Here is a 15,519-nt window from a genome sequence, read left to right on the forward strand (position 1 = left end):
TTTAGAAATAAAATGTAATGCCCTATAAATCACTCTCTATTGAATTTAATTCAAAATAGTTTTAAGGTTTCCTATACATAAGTTTGAATTCACAACTTTGAATAAATACTTTAAAATATTCAAAATTCAATAAATTTCATTAATTTTCCAAATTCATTCCTTTGGGAAATAAAGTGTGATACCCTATAATCATTCTCTGTTCAAGTTTATTCAAAGCAGTTTTAAAGTTCCCTATACACAAATGGGGCCTAGCAAGTACACTAAATCTGAAACTGTCATTTTTACCATTATGTATGTTACAAAAATGAGTAGCCACCGGACTTTCCAAATTGCCCCTCCTTATATCACCCAAATGCTCCAGAATGCGAATCTTAATCTTCCTGGTAGTCTGGCCAATATACCACATAGGTAGGACACAATCACATCCCAAAATGTATACTACACCAGATGACCTGCAATCAAATCTCTCAAAAGCAACATATTTCTTTCCATTTATTTTAATTCCATGCATATTCTTAATTTTATTACAAACGGAGCAACTGCCACAGCTATACATCCCAACATTACTATCTACCATAGCTTCCAATTTTCTATTTAAGATTTCTTTTAAGTTGGGATACCTTTTGTAAGAAAAAGTAATATGCTTTGGAAAAAGATGACCAATTGTTGGATCTTCACATACCACATGCCACAACCCTCTAATAATTTTCTCCATTGTAATGGAAAAACTAGAATACCTGGACACAAAAAATATTTTATTCAAATCTGAAATAGTTTCAGGATAGTGTATATTCTCATATCTACACATCCTAGATGTCTAATCTTTACACAACTTCCATTTTATAGCCAGAAATTTATCATGATCATAACCACAAGATATTAATCTATCCAGAATTCCATCACAAACTTCCCCCCAAAGTTTTTTATCTGAGGTATTTCTCAAATTCCTTTTAAATTCCCCTTCTGGTAGAGCCCTAATCAAATGTAAAGGGTGCATGCTACTAGCATGCAAAAAATTATTAACCAATGTAGGTTTCCTAAAAGTTCTATGTTGAACCAAACTATCCATTCCTACATAAAATTCTACATCAAGAAAAGGAATTTTAGATTGAGATATGTGTGCTACAAATTCTAAACCATGATGGTTCTTGTTCAAATCCACCAAAAACTGATCAAACAAAGAAGTATCACCCTTACACACAAAAATTAAATCATCTATGTAACGTTTAAAAAATACAACATTATTAACAAAAAATGTATTTTGAAACATAAATTCCTTCTCAAATTCCCCCATGTAAATTACTGCATAAGTTGGTGCAAAAGCTGCACCCATAGCAGTTCCATTTACCTGCAGAAAATATTCATTTTACCACAAAAAATAATTGTGTGTTAAACTAAATTCAAGCAAACTTAACAAAAACCTAGTACGTGGTCCTTCTCCCATCACTTTATACATTGCTTCCAAACCCCATCTTATCTTAATATTGGTGTAGAGTGATACAACATCAACAGTAGCCCAGTAATAATTCTCTTCCCATTTCAGCCCTTTTAAGGCTAAGCAAACATCTTGAGTGTTTCTCACATGCGACTGTACTTTTGGAAGAAATTTCTTAAGGTGAAAATCCAGGAAACAGTTAACCCTCTCAACAAAGGAACCGATTCCTGAGATAATGGGCCTACCGGGGGGATTGGCAACATTTTTATGGATCTTCGGTATGATATACATATAAGGGTGACGAGGTTCCCTTACAACTAGATTTTTTACATCTTTACCTGTAAAAAATCCTAATCTTTCCCCTCTTTCTAATAACTCAATGAGTTCATTAGAATATGAGGTTAAAGGGCTGCCTTTCAACTTTTGATAAGTATCTTCCAATAATAAATTATTAACAATATTCTCATACTTATCAGTGTTCATAATCACCCAATTGCCCCCCTTATCAGCCGGTTTAACAGTAACCTTACCCAATTTCATCCTAAAGGCCTTAAGAGCTGCCCACTCATCTTTACTTAAATTAAAAGCCTTTTCATTCACACAAAAAGACTTATGTGCTTGTTCTAATTTGGATAGAATAACATGCTCAAAAGCATTTATTGCCTGAATAAAGATGGATTAATGCCACTTCTGTGTTCCTTTCTCTGAGTTTTTCATGGTTTATTTTAACATACCACTATGATACATCAGCTGCTTTGTAAAAGAGAGGAAGACTGAAACTTAAATGGCTATCATTTAGTGAATTCAGTTCTCACCATAGCTGTCAACCTCTTAGTACAAAACACCTGGGCAAACCCAGTAATGAGGGAATACAGCCCTCAAACATATTCAGTGAATTCATTTCTTGCCATAGCTGTCAACCTTAGCACAAAAACCTGGACGAAGCCAATAATGGGGGAATACAGTCCCAAAAATAGGGACAAATTTAAAATATTCATCTTATAAACTTAGAAAATTGCTGGAAAAAAGGTTGTGCTACTATGTATTCTGAAGAACATGAAGTTTGAAATTCAAATGCCGGTCAATTTTACTGCTGACAGAACAAAAACAATTTTCAGCAGAGACGCAGGAATTAATACTGCAGACACGTCTTTGTAAAATGACAGGGCACCAGAGCAAATCCACACAAACACAGGGAGGAGATGCAGACTCCACACAGAAGCCACCCCAACCAAGAATCAAACCAGAAAATCTAGAGTTGTGAGGCAACAGTACTACCACTGCACCATCAAATATGCAAGAAATTCAACATTCAGAAACCTGAAGTCTTAAATTCAAATGCCTGTCAATTTCACTGCGGACAGAACAAAAACAATTTTCAGCAGAGACGCGGGGATTAATACTGCAGACACGTCTTTGTAAAATGGCAGGGCACCAGAGCAAATCCACACAAACACGGGGAGGAGATGCATACTCCACACAGAAGCCACCCCAACCAAGAATCAAACCAGAAAACCTACAGCTGTGAGGCAACAATACTACCACTGCACCATCAAATATGCAAGGAATTAAACATTCAGAAACCTGAAGTCTGAAATTCAAATGCCTGTCAATTTTACTGCAGACAGAACAAAAACAATTTTCAGCAGAGACGCAGGGATTAATACTGCAGACACGTCTTTGTAAAATGGCAGGGCACCAGAGCAAATCCACACAAACACAGGGAGGAGATGCAGACTAAACACAGAAGCCACCCCAACCAAGAATCAAACCAGAAAACCTATAGCTGTGAGGCAACAATACTACCAATGCACCATCAAATATGCAAGGAATTAAACATTCAGAAACCTGAAGTCTGAAATTCAAATGCCTGTCAATTTTACTGCGGACAGAACAAAAACAATTTTCAGCAGAGATGCTGGGATTAATACTGCAGACACGTCTTTGTAAAATGGCAGGGCACCAGAGCAAATCCACACAAACACAGGGAAGAGCTGCAGACTCCACACAGAAGCCACCCCAACCAAGAATCAAACCAGAAAACCTATAGCTGTGAGGCAACAATACTACCACTGCACCATCAAATATGCAAAGAATTAAACATTCAGAAACCTGAAGTCTGAAATTCAAATGCCTGTCAATTTTACTGCGGACAAAACAAAAACAATTTTCAGCAGAGACGCAGGGATTAATACTGCAGACACGTCTTTGTAAAATGGCAGGGCACCAGAGCAAATCCACACAAACACAGGGAGGAGATGCAGACTCCACACAGAAGCCACCTCAACCAAGAATCAAACCAGAAAACCTATAGCTGTGAGGCAACAATACTACCACTGCACCATCAAATATGCAAGAGGTTAAACATTCAGAAACCTGAAGTCTGAAATTCAAATGCCTGTCAATTTTTCTGCGGACAGAACAAAAACAATTTTCAGCAGAGATGCAGGGATTAATACTGCAGACACGTCTTTGTAAGATGGCAGGGCACCAGAGCAAATCCACACAAACACTGGAAGGAGATGCAGACTCCACACAGAAGCCACCCCAACCAAGAATCAAACCAGAAAACCTATAGCTGTGAGGCAACAATACTACCACGCCACCATCAAATATGCAAGGAATTGAGCATTCAGAAACCTGAAGTCTGAAATTCAAATGCCTGTCAATTTTACTGCGGACAGAACAAAAACAATTTTCAGCAGAGACGCAGGGATTAATACTGCAGACACATCTTTGTAAAATGGCAGGGCACCAGAGCAAATCCACACAAACACTGGGAGAAGATGCAGACTCCACACAGAAGCCACCCCAACCAAGAATCAAACCATAAAACCTATAGCTGTGAGGCAACAATACTACCACTGTACCATCAAATATGCAAGAAATTAAACATTCAGAAACCCTTAAGTCTGAAATTCAAATGCCTGTCAATTTTATTTAACATTTTTTAATCAGGACAGTCTGACTTGGAACAAAAAAACAATTTTCAGCAGAGGCCCAGGAAGAAATAATGCAGACATGTCTTTGTAACATGGCAGGACACAAAAGCAAACCAACACAAACACAGGGAGAAGATACAGACCCCACAAAGAAGGAACCCCAGCCAAGAATCAAACCCGAGAACCTGCAGCTGGGAGGCAACAATGCTACTACTACACCATCAAATATCACGCCTTGCAACATTTACAAACCACAGATATTATGAGGAACAGATCAGATCGAATATGAGACAAAAATATGCAATTGTTTTACAAATGGTGGTGGGTAGGGAACTCAAGTCTTTAACACCTGCATACAGGGTACAGGGTTCAAGCCTGGGGTATTCCCTACCACACCACCATGAGCACCTGGGGCATTTTCACACACACACACACACACACACACACCAAAGTACCATACACAAAGTCAATCCAGTAAATCAAAGCACCATACACAAAGTCAATCCAGTAAATCAAAGCACCATACACAAAGTCAATCCAGTAAATCAAAGCACCATACACAAAGTCAATCCAGTAAATCAAAGCACCATACACAAAGTCAATCCAGTAAATCAAAGCACCATACACAAAGTCAATCCAGTAAATCAAAGCACCATACACAAAGTCAATCCAGTAAATCAAAGCACCATACACAAAGTCAGTCCAGTAAATCAAAGCACCATACACAAAGTCAATCCAGTAAATCAAAGCACCATACACAAAGTCAATCCAGTAAATCAAAGCACCATACACAAAGTCAATCCAGTAAATCAAAGCACCATACACAAAGTCAATCCAGTAAATCAAAGCACCATATACACACGTAAATCAAAGTACCATACACAAAGTCAATCCAGTAAATCAAAGCACCATACACAAAGTCAATCCAGTAAATCAAAGCACCATACACAAACTCAATCCAGTAAATCAAAGCACCATACACAAAGTCAATCCAGTAAATCAAAGCACCATACACAAAGTCAATCCAGTAAATCAAAGCACCATACACAAAGTCAATCCAGTAAATCAAAGCACCATACACAAAGTCAATCCAGTAAATCAAAGCACCATACACAAAGTAAATCAAAGCACCATACACAAAGTCAATCCAGTAAATCAAAGCACCATACACAAAGTCAATCCAGTAAATCAAAGCACCATACACAAAGTCAATCCAGTAAATCAAAGCACCATACACAAAGTCAATCCAGTAAATTAAAGCACCATACACACACAAAGTCAATCCAGTAAATCAAAGCACCATACACACACAAAGTCAATCCAGTATAAACATTGTAAAGTAAAAAGCACCATACGCTTACCTGAATATATCCAGCTAACGTACATCCTGCCCGCGCAATACTCCAAAGACCCGCGAGATCCCAAGCAAAGCTCTTTCCCGACGACGAGACTGTCCTGACTGCTGCTGTTGCAGTCCGGACGCGACCCATAATCCCAGCGAGTCTGTGCACTGTAACTGTGCACAGATGTCTCCTTGTGTCCCTCTATGGGGACTGCCTTGAGCATGCGCATAGACCGACAGTAGTCGGGACTACTGCGCATGCGCGAAATTTAAAAATAATTTTTTTTTCTATTTTTTATTTTGAGGGGGCTGCAGTCCGGCAGCCCGATGCCACAAGCCACCCCTGGGTGTACCCCACTGATATGTTCCATTCCATGAGGCAGATAACAGATGCACCTGAGAGTCTCTAGGGCCTGCTCAGCAGCATACTCAAATACCCTAATAGATGTCAAGGCCCACACCATGGCCAGACCACACTGCATGCAGTAACACCCTAGCAGATATAGCAAGCATTCCAAGGTGTGAATGTACATGGAAATTAGGAAAGCCACAGCAACACACTACAGTCAAGACACCTAGCAGGCATACAAGTAGTGAATGTAAAGGACAAATATTGAAGCCATAGCAACAAAGTGCAAGAGCCACTGCTATATACCAGTTACACCACATGTCCCACAGGAAAGCACACACACCCACATTAACAGTAGTAGTAGTCTTAGGTGTCAGTGTACATACACACTTAGTGCAGGAAACTGGAGAAATGAATGGAGAAATGTTAATCTACAACACAGCCAGAAATATGAGAGGGATACTAACCTTTACACTCACAGAACAGTGTCCACAGCATACCAGCATGGTCCCTGCCCTTAAACTCTGAAAGGCTACGCCTATCTCACATACCTTTTTATAGCACTGTCCTGGAATTACAGTGAGAACTGCAATCAGTACACAACTGGCTGCATGCAATTAGCAAATGCTGGCTAACAAGTGGTGCAGAGGCCATCACATGGACATGTGCAGATACCTACAAAAGCATGCTGTACTCCCAGTCAACACATGCAATACTTTCATTGCACCCTGTGGAGGTAGGGAGAGACAGAGAGAGAGAGAGAGAGAGAGAGAGAGAGAAAACATACACAAACAAAACCAGTCAGCAACAGCCACTCCAAAGCTGACAACCGGCAACTGGAGCAGCAGGACACCAAATCAGATGGCAACGTAAGCAGCTGTGACAAACACAGGTAATGTAAAGTAATACTTTAAAAGTCTACATACTGTGAACCCTCCATATGTGTCATTGTTCTGTATCCATATGTATATGAAGATGTGCATAGGGCAGGGGACATACAGTAACTATCAGTGAAGGCTGTACATACATATGCATGTGAGGGCATCTATGTGCACATATCAATGTAGGTTGAATGTAGGTTGTAGTGCAATGTACAAAGTAGGTTTCACAGTTATGTATGTTTAGCAGTATGTTACTGTGTGTATACAGTTTTGTGAACAAACATGTTGATATACCTATCTATCATATGGATACGTATGTATGTCAATATATGTATGTATGTATATATATATATATATATATATATATATATATATATATATATATATATATATAATATGCATATATGTATACATACATAGAGAGGGATGTAGGAATACATAGACAGATGTAGATAGATAGAATATGTAGAAACATATTTACGTAATACACACATACAGATATAGATATATGTAGATACATATACATAGACAGACAGATCTGACTATCTACAGATATGACTGTATATGACGATCTCACACTCCCCCTGTCCCACCCCCTCTGTCACTCTCACCCCCTCTCTGTCACACACACCCCCTCCATATTCATAGCAATATATGTACATCGATATATATATATATATATATATATATATATATATGTATATATATATGTGTATATGTAACCACCAGATATGTGATTGGCTGCCCACCACTGCATGTGTCAGGGGTGAACAGGGTCATAAATGTGTACAATAGTCCCCCCAATGATATTCACAGTGGCACACTATTCCTGCAATACCTGCACATGTTATGTGTCAGCAAACATGGTGTGTCAGCTATGGACATGTAGGTCAGTGTACCCCTCCACACCACACAATGGCTGCCACGGTATGTACCTCACATGACAGCTACAGATATGGAGACAGATGCAGTGACATGTACAACACTGTGACAATGCACTCAAACACATTACCAATGCACAGTGACTGACAACACCACAGAGTACACACATACTACCCACATAGAGGTTACCACTCCTGGATTTACATACTTAAGTCACACCCATGACAGATGTCCAACAACCATAGTAACACCTCACACCATCCACAACCTAAATGACTGCTGTCTGTCGTTCGTGACACTGCAGTAGAGAGCACATGGCGGACGTACAGGTTCCTACCCACAGATAAGACATACCCTGCAATAAACCACACAGCATTAAGAAGCAAGACTCCCCATGAGTACATGTCACACATACCCCTGCTGAATGTTAGTCAGATAGGTAATATGCCATATGAGTCACCCTGTGTAACTGTTTGACAGGAGCAGGTACCATCACATCACGTGTCACAATGGTCAGGGTAGCAGAACAGTATGCTGCTGTAGTCCCAGGGGCAATAGCATATTGTATTGTATTGTATTGTAATGTATTGTATTGTGTTATATTGTATTGGTATGTAGAGGTGCCTCCGTCATGGAGTGGAACCACTGCTGCTGTACGCCAGTGTACAGGTACATATCCTGTAGTCAGGCTAGTGTTACATAGCACTTCTATATGTGTGTTTAGCTCCTCTCGGAGTTCATGTAGCATGCTCCTGGGGATACCATCAGGTCCCATTCATGTTGTGTTTACTGCTTTTCTGAGGGCGGCTCTCACCTGGACATCTGTGATGACAGGGAGGTTACAGTCAGCTGGGATAAGTATGTCTTAGTTTGGGGGAGAGGGAGGAGGGAAACTTGCACTGAACCTGTCTGCCACAATGTTTCCAATATCTGTGGGTTCAGTGAATTATATGTTGTTGTGTACTAACTATGAGCATATAATGGAGGGTTTCAGACCAGGTTGCTAACATAACTGAAGAAGGCCTTGTGGTTATCTGTAGTGTCCCCATTGATTTCCCTCTCAGAGTAGCTCCTTACTAGTGCTGATTAGACATGCCTTCCCTTTATGGAATTATGCTCTGTCTTGCAGTAGCTTCCATCTTTTGTTATACAATCTGTCTATGGCTGGGGTCCACCAGACAGGATGCTTACCCTTTGTGGAGAGTGTCTTGGTCTTATATGGGATTGCATGATCCATGCATTCTTGGAGATGTCCGCAGAAATCATTTGTGAAGGGATCAGCATTGTGGGTTGTGTCATCCACTGGCCCAGTGGGCTTAAAGGATACCATGTCAGTGTTATGAAGTGTAAAGTTTGCATTTGAAATGTTATTCACTGTAGTCGTTTGTGCTGGTGCTGGAGGTGGGATATGTATATCCAGGGAAATTAGTTTGTGGTCAGCTCACAGTAGTTGATGATGTACCCCATACAGTACCTCGATACAAACCCCCAGAGTGAGGAGGTGCTTTGGACCTGAATCAGTGTTCTGACTGCTGGGGTTTGGTAGCATGTCATATCGAGTGTGCCAGGTACTGTTGCACAGTTGTTGGCTGAGTACTGATACCTGGCCATTTACATGTGTATCCACCAATAGACAGACAGATGCTATATATGTGAGATATGTTGTATCACAACAGTCGAGTAGCATGTGTAGTATGTGTGCCAAATTCTGCTGACAATTTTTGCTGATATCATGTCATTTCCTTTTTCAGGACCATGGCTCACCAGCGCAATCCAGCGTACTCTGCAGCTGAGGATGAGGCGATACACCAGAGCCTGGTGCGGGATTATGCAATACTCTTTTCCCGCACCAGCCAGAATCAGCAGGAGAGGGCTGCACTGTGGCAAGACCTGGTCCGTCGGGTAAATGACATAGGCACGCATAATAGGACATATGAGCAGGTACGACATCACTGTAGTGATTTAATCAGAAATGTCCATCAGCGTGCGTCGGATATCCACAGGCAACAGGTTGCCACAGGTGGTGGGGTGGCTACACACCAGACTGGAGGGACTACTCATAAGTGTTGTGGCTCCAGCCTGCCAACAACAACAACAGCAGCAGACCTGCATTATGATGGAGGCTGGAGCCACACAGCAGCAAGACTACGAGCATGCAGGTAATATGCCATATGTATAGTTGACAGTTGTGTACACTGGTAGTTAATGCATGTGTGAGGTGTGTCCTTGGTTTGTAGCTGTCATCATAGTATTTAATGTGCAAGTGTCATATACTCAATATCAGCAGCTGACCTGTGAAAGGCAACTGTTGTACTACTGACCTGTATCATACTCAGTAACAATGGCACAGTTGTGCCCACTGACATTAATTTTCTCACTTCTGCAGGTCCCTCCGGTGTAACAGCAATGCAGCCTATCCATGCTGGTGAGTGTGTATTAACAATACCTTTAATAGTCTTGATAGTAATAGTAATATTAGGCTCACTGAGTGGTGCTCTGTGTATGCATGCAGGTGTGTCTGTGTGTTGATATCTTGCATACTGAGTAGTGTGCAAGTGTGCAACTGTGTGTAACTGTGTGCAACTGTGTGCACCTGTGTGCAAGTGTACAACTGTGTGCAACAGTGTGCATGTGTGCACCTGTGCATGTGTGCATGTGTGCACCTGTGCATGTGTGCATGTGTGCACCTGTGCATGTGTGCATGTGTGCATCACTGGTAACATTGTGTATACATTGTAAACTGTGTTTCCTGTTTCCCTCCCACAGGTTCTGGTGCTGCTCTGGTGTCATGCAGCAGGGAACCTGAATCAGGTGCCATGGGTACTGATAATGATGACATCTGTGTAAGGGAACAGGGAGGTATGCCAGGGTCCATCATTGGTCAGCCAATTGACAGTACACAGCTGTCAACCCCATCAATGTGCACAGTTATCCTGCCAATACACCCTTTGTCATCAATGTCCCTAGGTGATGGACAGTATACAGTGGGCATTGACCAGGGTAATGTGGTATCTGTGGCACATGCTTCCTCACACAGCAGCCATGGGCATGGCCCTGAGATGGTACCATACAGACAGATGTTCAGGGGTTCTCGTGGGAGAATCCGTGGGCGTACTGCCCCGGTCAGATGTGCCCACAGAGGTCTTACAACCTCAGCTATGTTTTGGGCTGTCATGCAGGCACAGTCAAGTATGGAACAGTACACCAGACAAGGTCTGAGGGAGCTGACAGCATGTCGCACAGCCATGACTGACAGTATGCGTGACATTGCGGCTGCCATCTGTAATTTCACCAATGTCATAGACAGATGTTGTGGGGACATATTAGATCGGTTCCACAACTACATGTCCATGAGCCAGGGCGATGGTGGACGGTTGAGGCGTCGACGTGGGTGTATGCCAGCAACAGCAGCAGCTGGCAGTCGTCGTGGATGACAACAGGGCCGCAGTCGCCCCCATAGTGCCAGCAGCAGCCCCAGCAATGCTGGGTCTGTGCTGTCATCAGACTGCCCCAGGAGATCACAAGCACGTGGCTCTGGACAGGCCTGACAGGGATCTGTGTCCAGTCAATGAACACCTGCTTCTGATGACAGTACCCAGTCTGGATTGGTACCGGATATGGTCCGTAGCACTCCTGCAAGGCACAGGTACCGTGTCCGTGGCCAGAGACACTGATTTGTATGACCTGGCAGGTACAGTCTGTTGCTGTCCACAAACACCAGTATATGGCAGCCATGAGGTGGAACTGTGTGCATCCGTACACACATGCAAATTGACAACACTTAGGGCTACCGCATACACGCACACACTACATCAACATTGCCCCACATTGTACTGCTGTCCCTCACCAACACACATACACATATATGTCAATTGGTGGTATCAGTGACAGACTCAGGCATACCAAGTTCACACCCTGTGCATATGATGAAACTGTGCCACCTCCTGCAATCTGTAACATCAGTGCAGGTACAGGTTAAGATGTTGCTGATGCACAGGGTGACTACATAAATGTGTAGTAATAGTATCATGTTGTTAACAGTACTGTGTGCTGATATAATTGTGGGTATATCCCAGCATGCCTGATGCAGTAAGGGTATGATTGTCTTGTACTGTTGTCTACACCCATGGTAAGTACCGTAGTGTATCATCTGCACATGTTGGCATACTGGTGGTAAGGATGTCAACAGAAGGCTACATACATAGGTAGCACAGGGGATAAGGTAATGAAAGTATTGGTACGCAACGATGGACATGTAAACTGCAAGTGGCATGTTGCCCACACTGGACTCTGCAATGCAGATGTTTGAGGATGTTGATATGTGTGCAGTACTACACGACTGGTACAGGACACACAGGAGCACCCTAGCACTGCAAGCTCACATTTCATACCATGCTAGACAGCCCCAACACACAAAACTAATTTTCACAGGAGGGAGAGTCCCCATAAATGTCAGGGATACTGTGGTGGCAGGACAGGTAGCATGCATCCTACTAAGTATGGAACCACGGAGTGAAGGTTCAGTGTCTATTTGACATGTGTATTACTGCAGGTATGAGCACCTGGGTTTCCATCCAGTTATTGTACATCCTGACGGTACATGGTCTGTACACTTGTGTGCACTGAGACTGGACCCTAGCCATCTGACCTGTGTATTTCCATGTACATGTGTATAGTGCCTGCATATTTGTACTGTTACCTACTGGAAGTGGTACAGCTTGTTTGTTGTACAATGGACTACATGCAGCCCTGCTTACTGTAGCTTTGTTTGCATGCATGTTTGCTTGCAGTTACCTTGGAACACTGATCCCACCTGCAATGCAGAATTACAGAGCTTCTGTGGACTCCTAGTGACATCTGCATAGCTTACTATATGTATGTCCATGTCTCACTTGACAGAACGTCACTGTTTGTCCTGTTCACATGTACGTTGCCTGTGACACTTTGCATATGACTTACCTGGCATTTGTCCATGTGAGCAGTCATATATGCCAGTGCTAACTAATCACAGGCACTACACCCTCACATACTCATCTTCTGTACCTTGTTCCCCACTGGCCCTATGTGCTGTTAATCACCATGGCAATCACAATACTATGGTAGCATGTGCAAAGGTCACTTGTCAGTCACCTCTATGGTACAGTTGTGGAATATGTGGGTCATGTGGCAATGTCACAGCTGCCACATGTACACAGTCAACCGTCTCCCCTACACATGGACGTACAACACATGTATGAGATGCAACCACATAGCTAAACTGGGGACTAAGCACTCTGAACCCAGTACTGGCATAACCTGTCAGGTGGCATGAAATACTACAGTGACTACAATACCAGTCTGATGTAGACCTACACTGACAGAAAGCCAAACACGTGAACACACTGGGCCATTCGTGGAGCCTCAGAATAGCATCCTGCCTGAGCAGCAGACACCTCTGCAGCTGGCACACAGGCATACGTTAAGCCGGAACACAGCACGTGCAACACATAGCACACAAATCCTGTATGCCAAACAGTCACAGCCTGTATGGCTAGACAACACACCTGTACAGTTGTGTTAGGTACCTTTATTGTCCGGTACAGTGAGGTCCCGCTCACCAGGCTGGACAAGGTGAAGGTCACAGTGATATGCCCGTGGGGCACTATGGTCCACCACATAACACAAGCATACAGGTCAGTCAGAGGCAAGGACACATATGACTCAGTCATTGTCCATGCCACTATGACTGACCTGTGATGTACCTCCCTGGACTACATGATAGGGAACATGGAAGAGCTCTCTGAGCATGTGGCACAGGCTGGTATTACCCTGACCTTGGTTGGCATCATACCGTCACCAGGAATGCTGACGTATTACTGAATGCTGATGAATTACTGAGCTACAACACCCTAGCTGAAAGGTTCCTAGCATGTAGTCACCGCATTGCTATGGAACAACTTGTTACCACTCCCACAACAGGTGAGAACATGCAGCACCTGTTCATCAACAACATGTAGACTATATGCCCAAGACCAGATGTGTATCCCTCGCTGCTAGGATGATACCATATACATCTCACACTGTATATACACATACCACATGCAGCACCCGCACAGAAGACCACAGTCATAATGTTATCCAGTGCAAATACCATGTATTCACATGTGGCAGGCATCAGACATGGGAACTATTGAAGGTCACAGGTACATATGTGTATTTGGCACACACATAAATCATCTGTGTCCATTGCCATTACTGGTTTAATCGATGTCATGCATTATTGTGAACAACAACCCACACACATGGGCATTCTGTGTGACAAAAACACCCGTGGCATGTGTGGAATTCAAAGCCATAACTAACTGTGCTATGACAGTAGTGAGAGACGCAGTAGCAGAGTGTGCTATTTGCATTACTGGGAGATTTGCCCTCTTCTGCTGTACTTGTAGGGTGCTGACATCATCTCTGTGTAGAGATTGGAATATGCAGCAGCTGGTGTGTTGTACTGGTTGGCAAAAGGGTCAGTTCTCTTACACATGTAATTGCACACCATTACTGGTTTAATCGATGTCATGCATTATTGTGAACAACAACCCACATACATGGGCATTCTGTGTGACAAAACACCCGTGGCTTGTGTGGAATTCAAAGCCATAACTAACTGTGCTATGACAGTAGTGAGAGACGCAGTAGCAGAGTGTGCTATTTGCATTACTGGGAGATTTGCCCTCTTCTGCTGTACTTGTAGGGTGCTGACATCATCTCTGTGTAGAGATTGGAATATGCAGCAGCTGGTGTGTTGTACTGGTTGGCAAAAGGGTCAGTTCTCTTACACATGTAATTGCACACCATTACTGGTTTAATCGATGTCATGCATTATTGTGAACAACAACCCACACACATGGGCATTCTGTGTGACAAAAACACCCGTGGCTTGTGTGGAATTCAAAGCCATAACTAACTGTGCTATGACAGTAGTGAGAGACGCAGTAGCAGAGTGTGCTATTTGCATTACTGGGAGATTTGCCCTCTTCTGCTGTACTTGTAGGGTGCTGACATCATCTCTGTGTAGAGATTGGAATATGCAGCAGCTGGTGTGTTGTACTGGTTGGCAAAAGGGTCAGTTCTCTTACACATGTAATTGCACACCATTACTGGTTTAATCGATGTCATGCATTATTGTGAACAACAACCCACACACATGGGCATTCTGTGTGACAAAAACACCCGTGGCTTGTGTGGAATTCAAAGCCATAACTAACTGTGCTATGACAGTAGTGAGAGATGCAGTAGCAGAGTGTGCTATTTGCATTACTGGGAGATTTGCCCTCTTCTGCTGTACTTATAGGGTGCTGACATCATCACTGTTTAGAAAGGGGAATGTGCATTCTGTTGTGTGTTCTCCTAGTTGCCAAAAAGGACATTTCTCTCACACAGAATTGCACATACACTAACTCCCCACCCAAACTTGCAGGATTCAAACCCCTACCTAACTATGTTATGACACTCAAAATGAACACATTAGCAGAGTGAGCTATTCGCATTACTGGGAGGTTTCCCTTCTCCTGCTGTACTTATAGGGTGCTGACATCATCACTGTTTAGAAAGGGGAATGTGCATCCTGTAGTGTGTTCTCCTAGTTGCCAAAAGGGACATTTCTTTCATACTGAATTGCACACACACTAACCCCCCTCTACATGCATACTGAG

This window comes from Protopterus annectens, chromosome 1.part2 (assembly GCF_019279795.1).
Source record: "Protopterus annectens isolate FY-2018-M chromosome 1.part2, PAN1.0, whole genome shotgun sequence".
Lineage (NCBI taxonomy): Eukaryota > Metazoa > Chordata > Ceratodontiformes > Protopteridae > Protopterus > Protopterus annectens.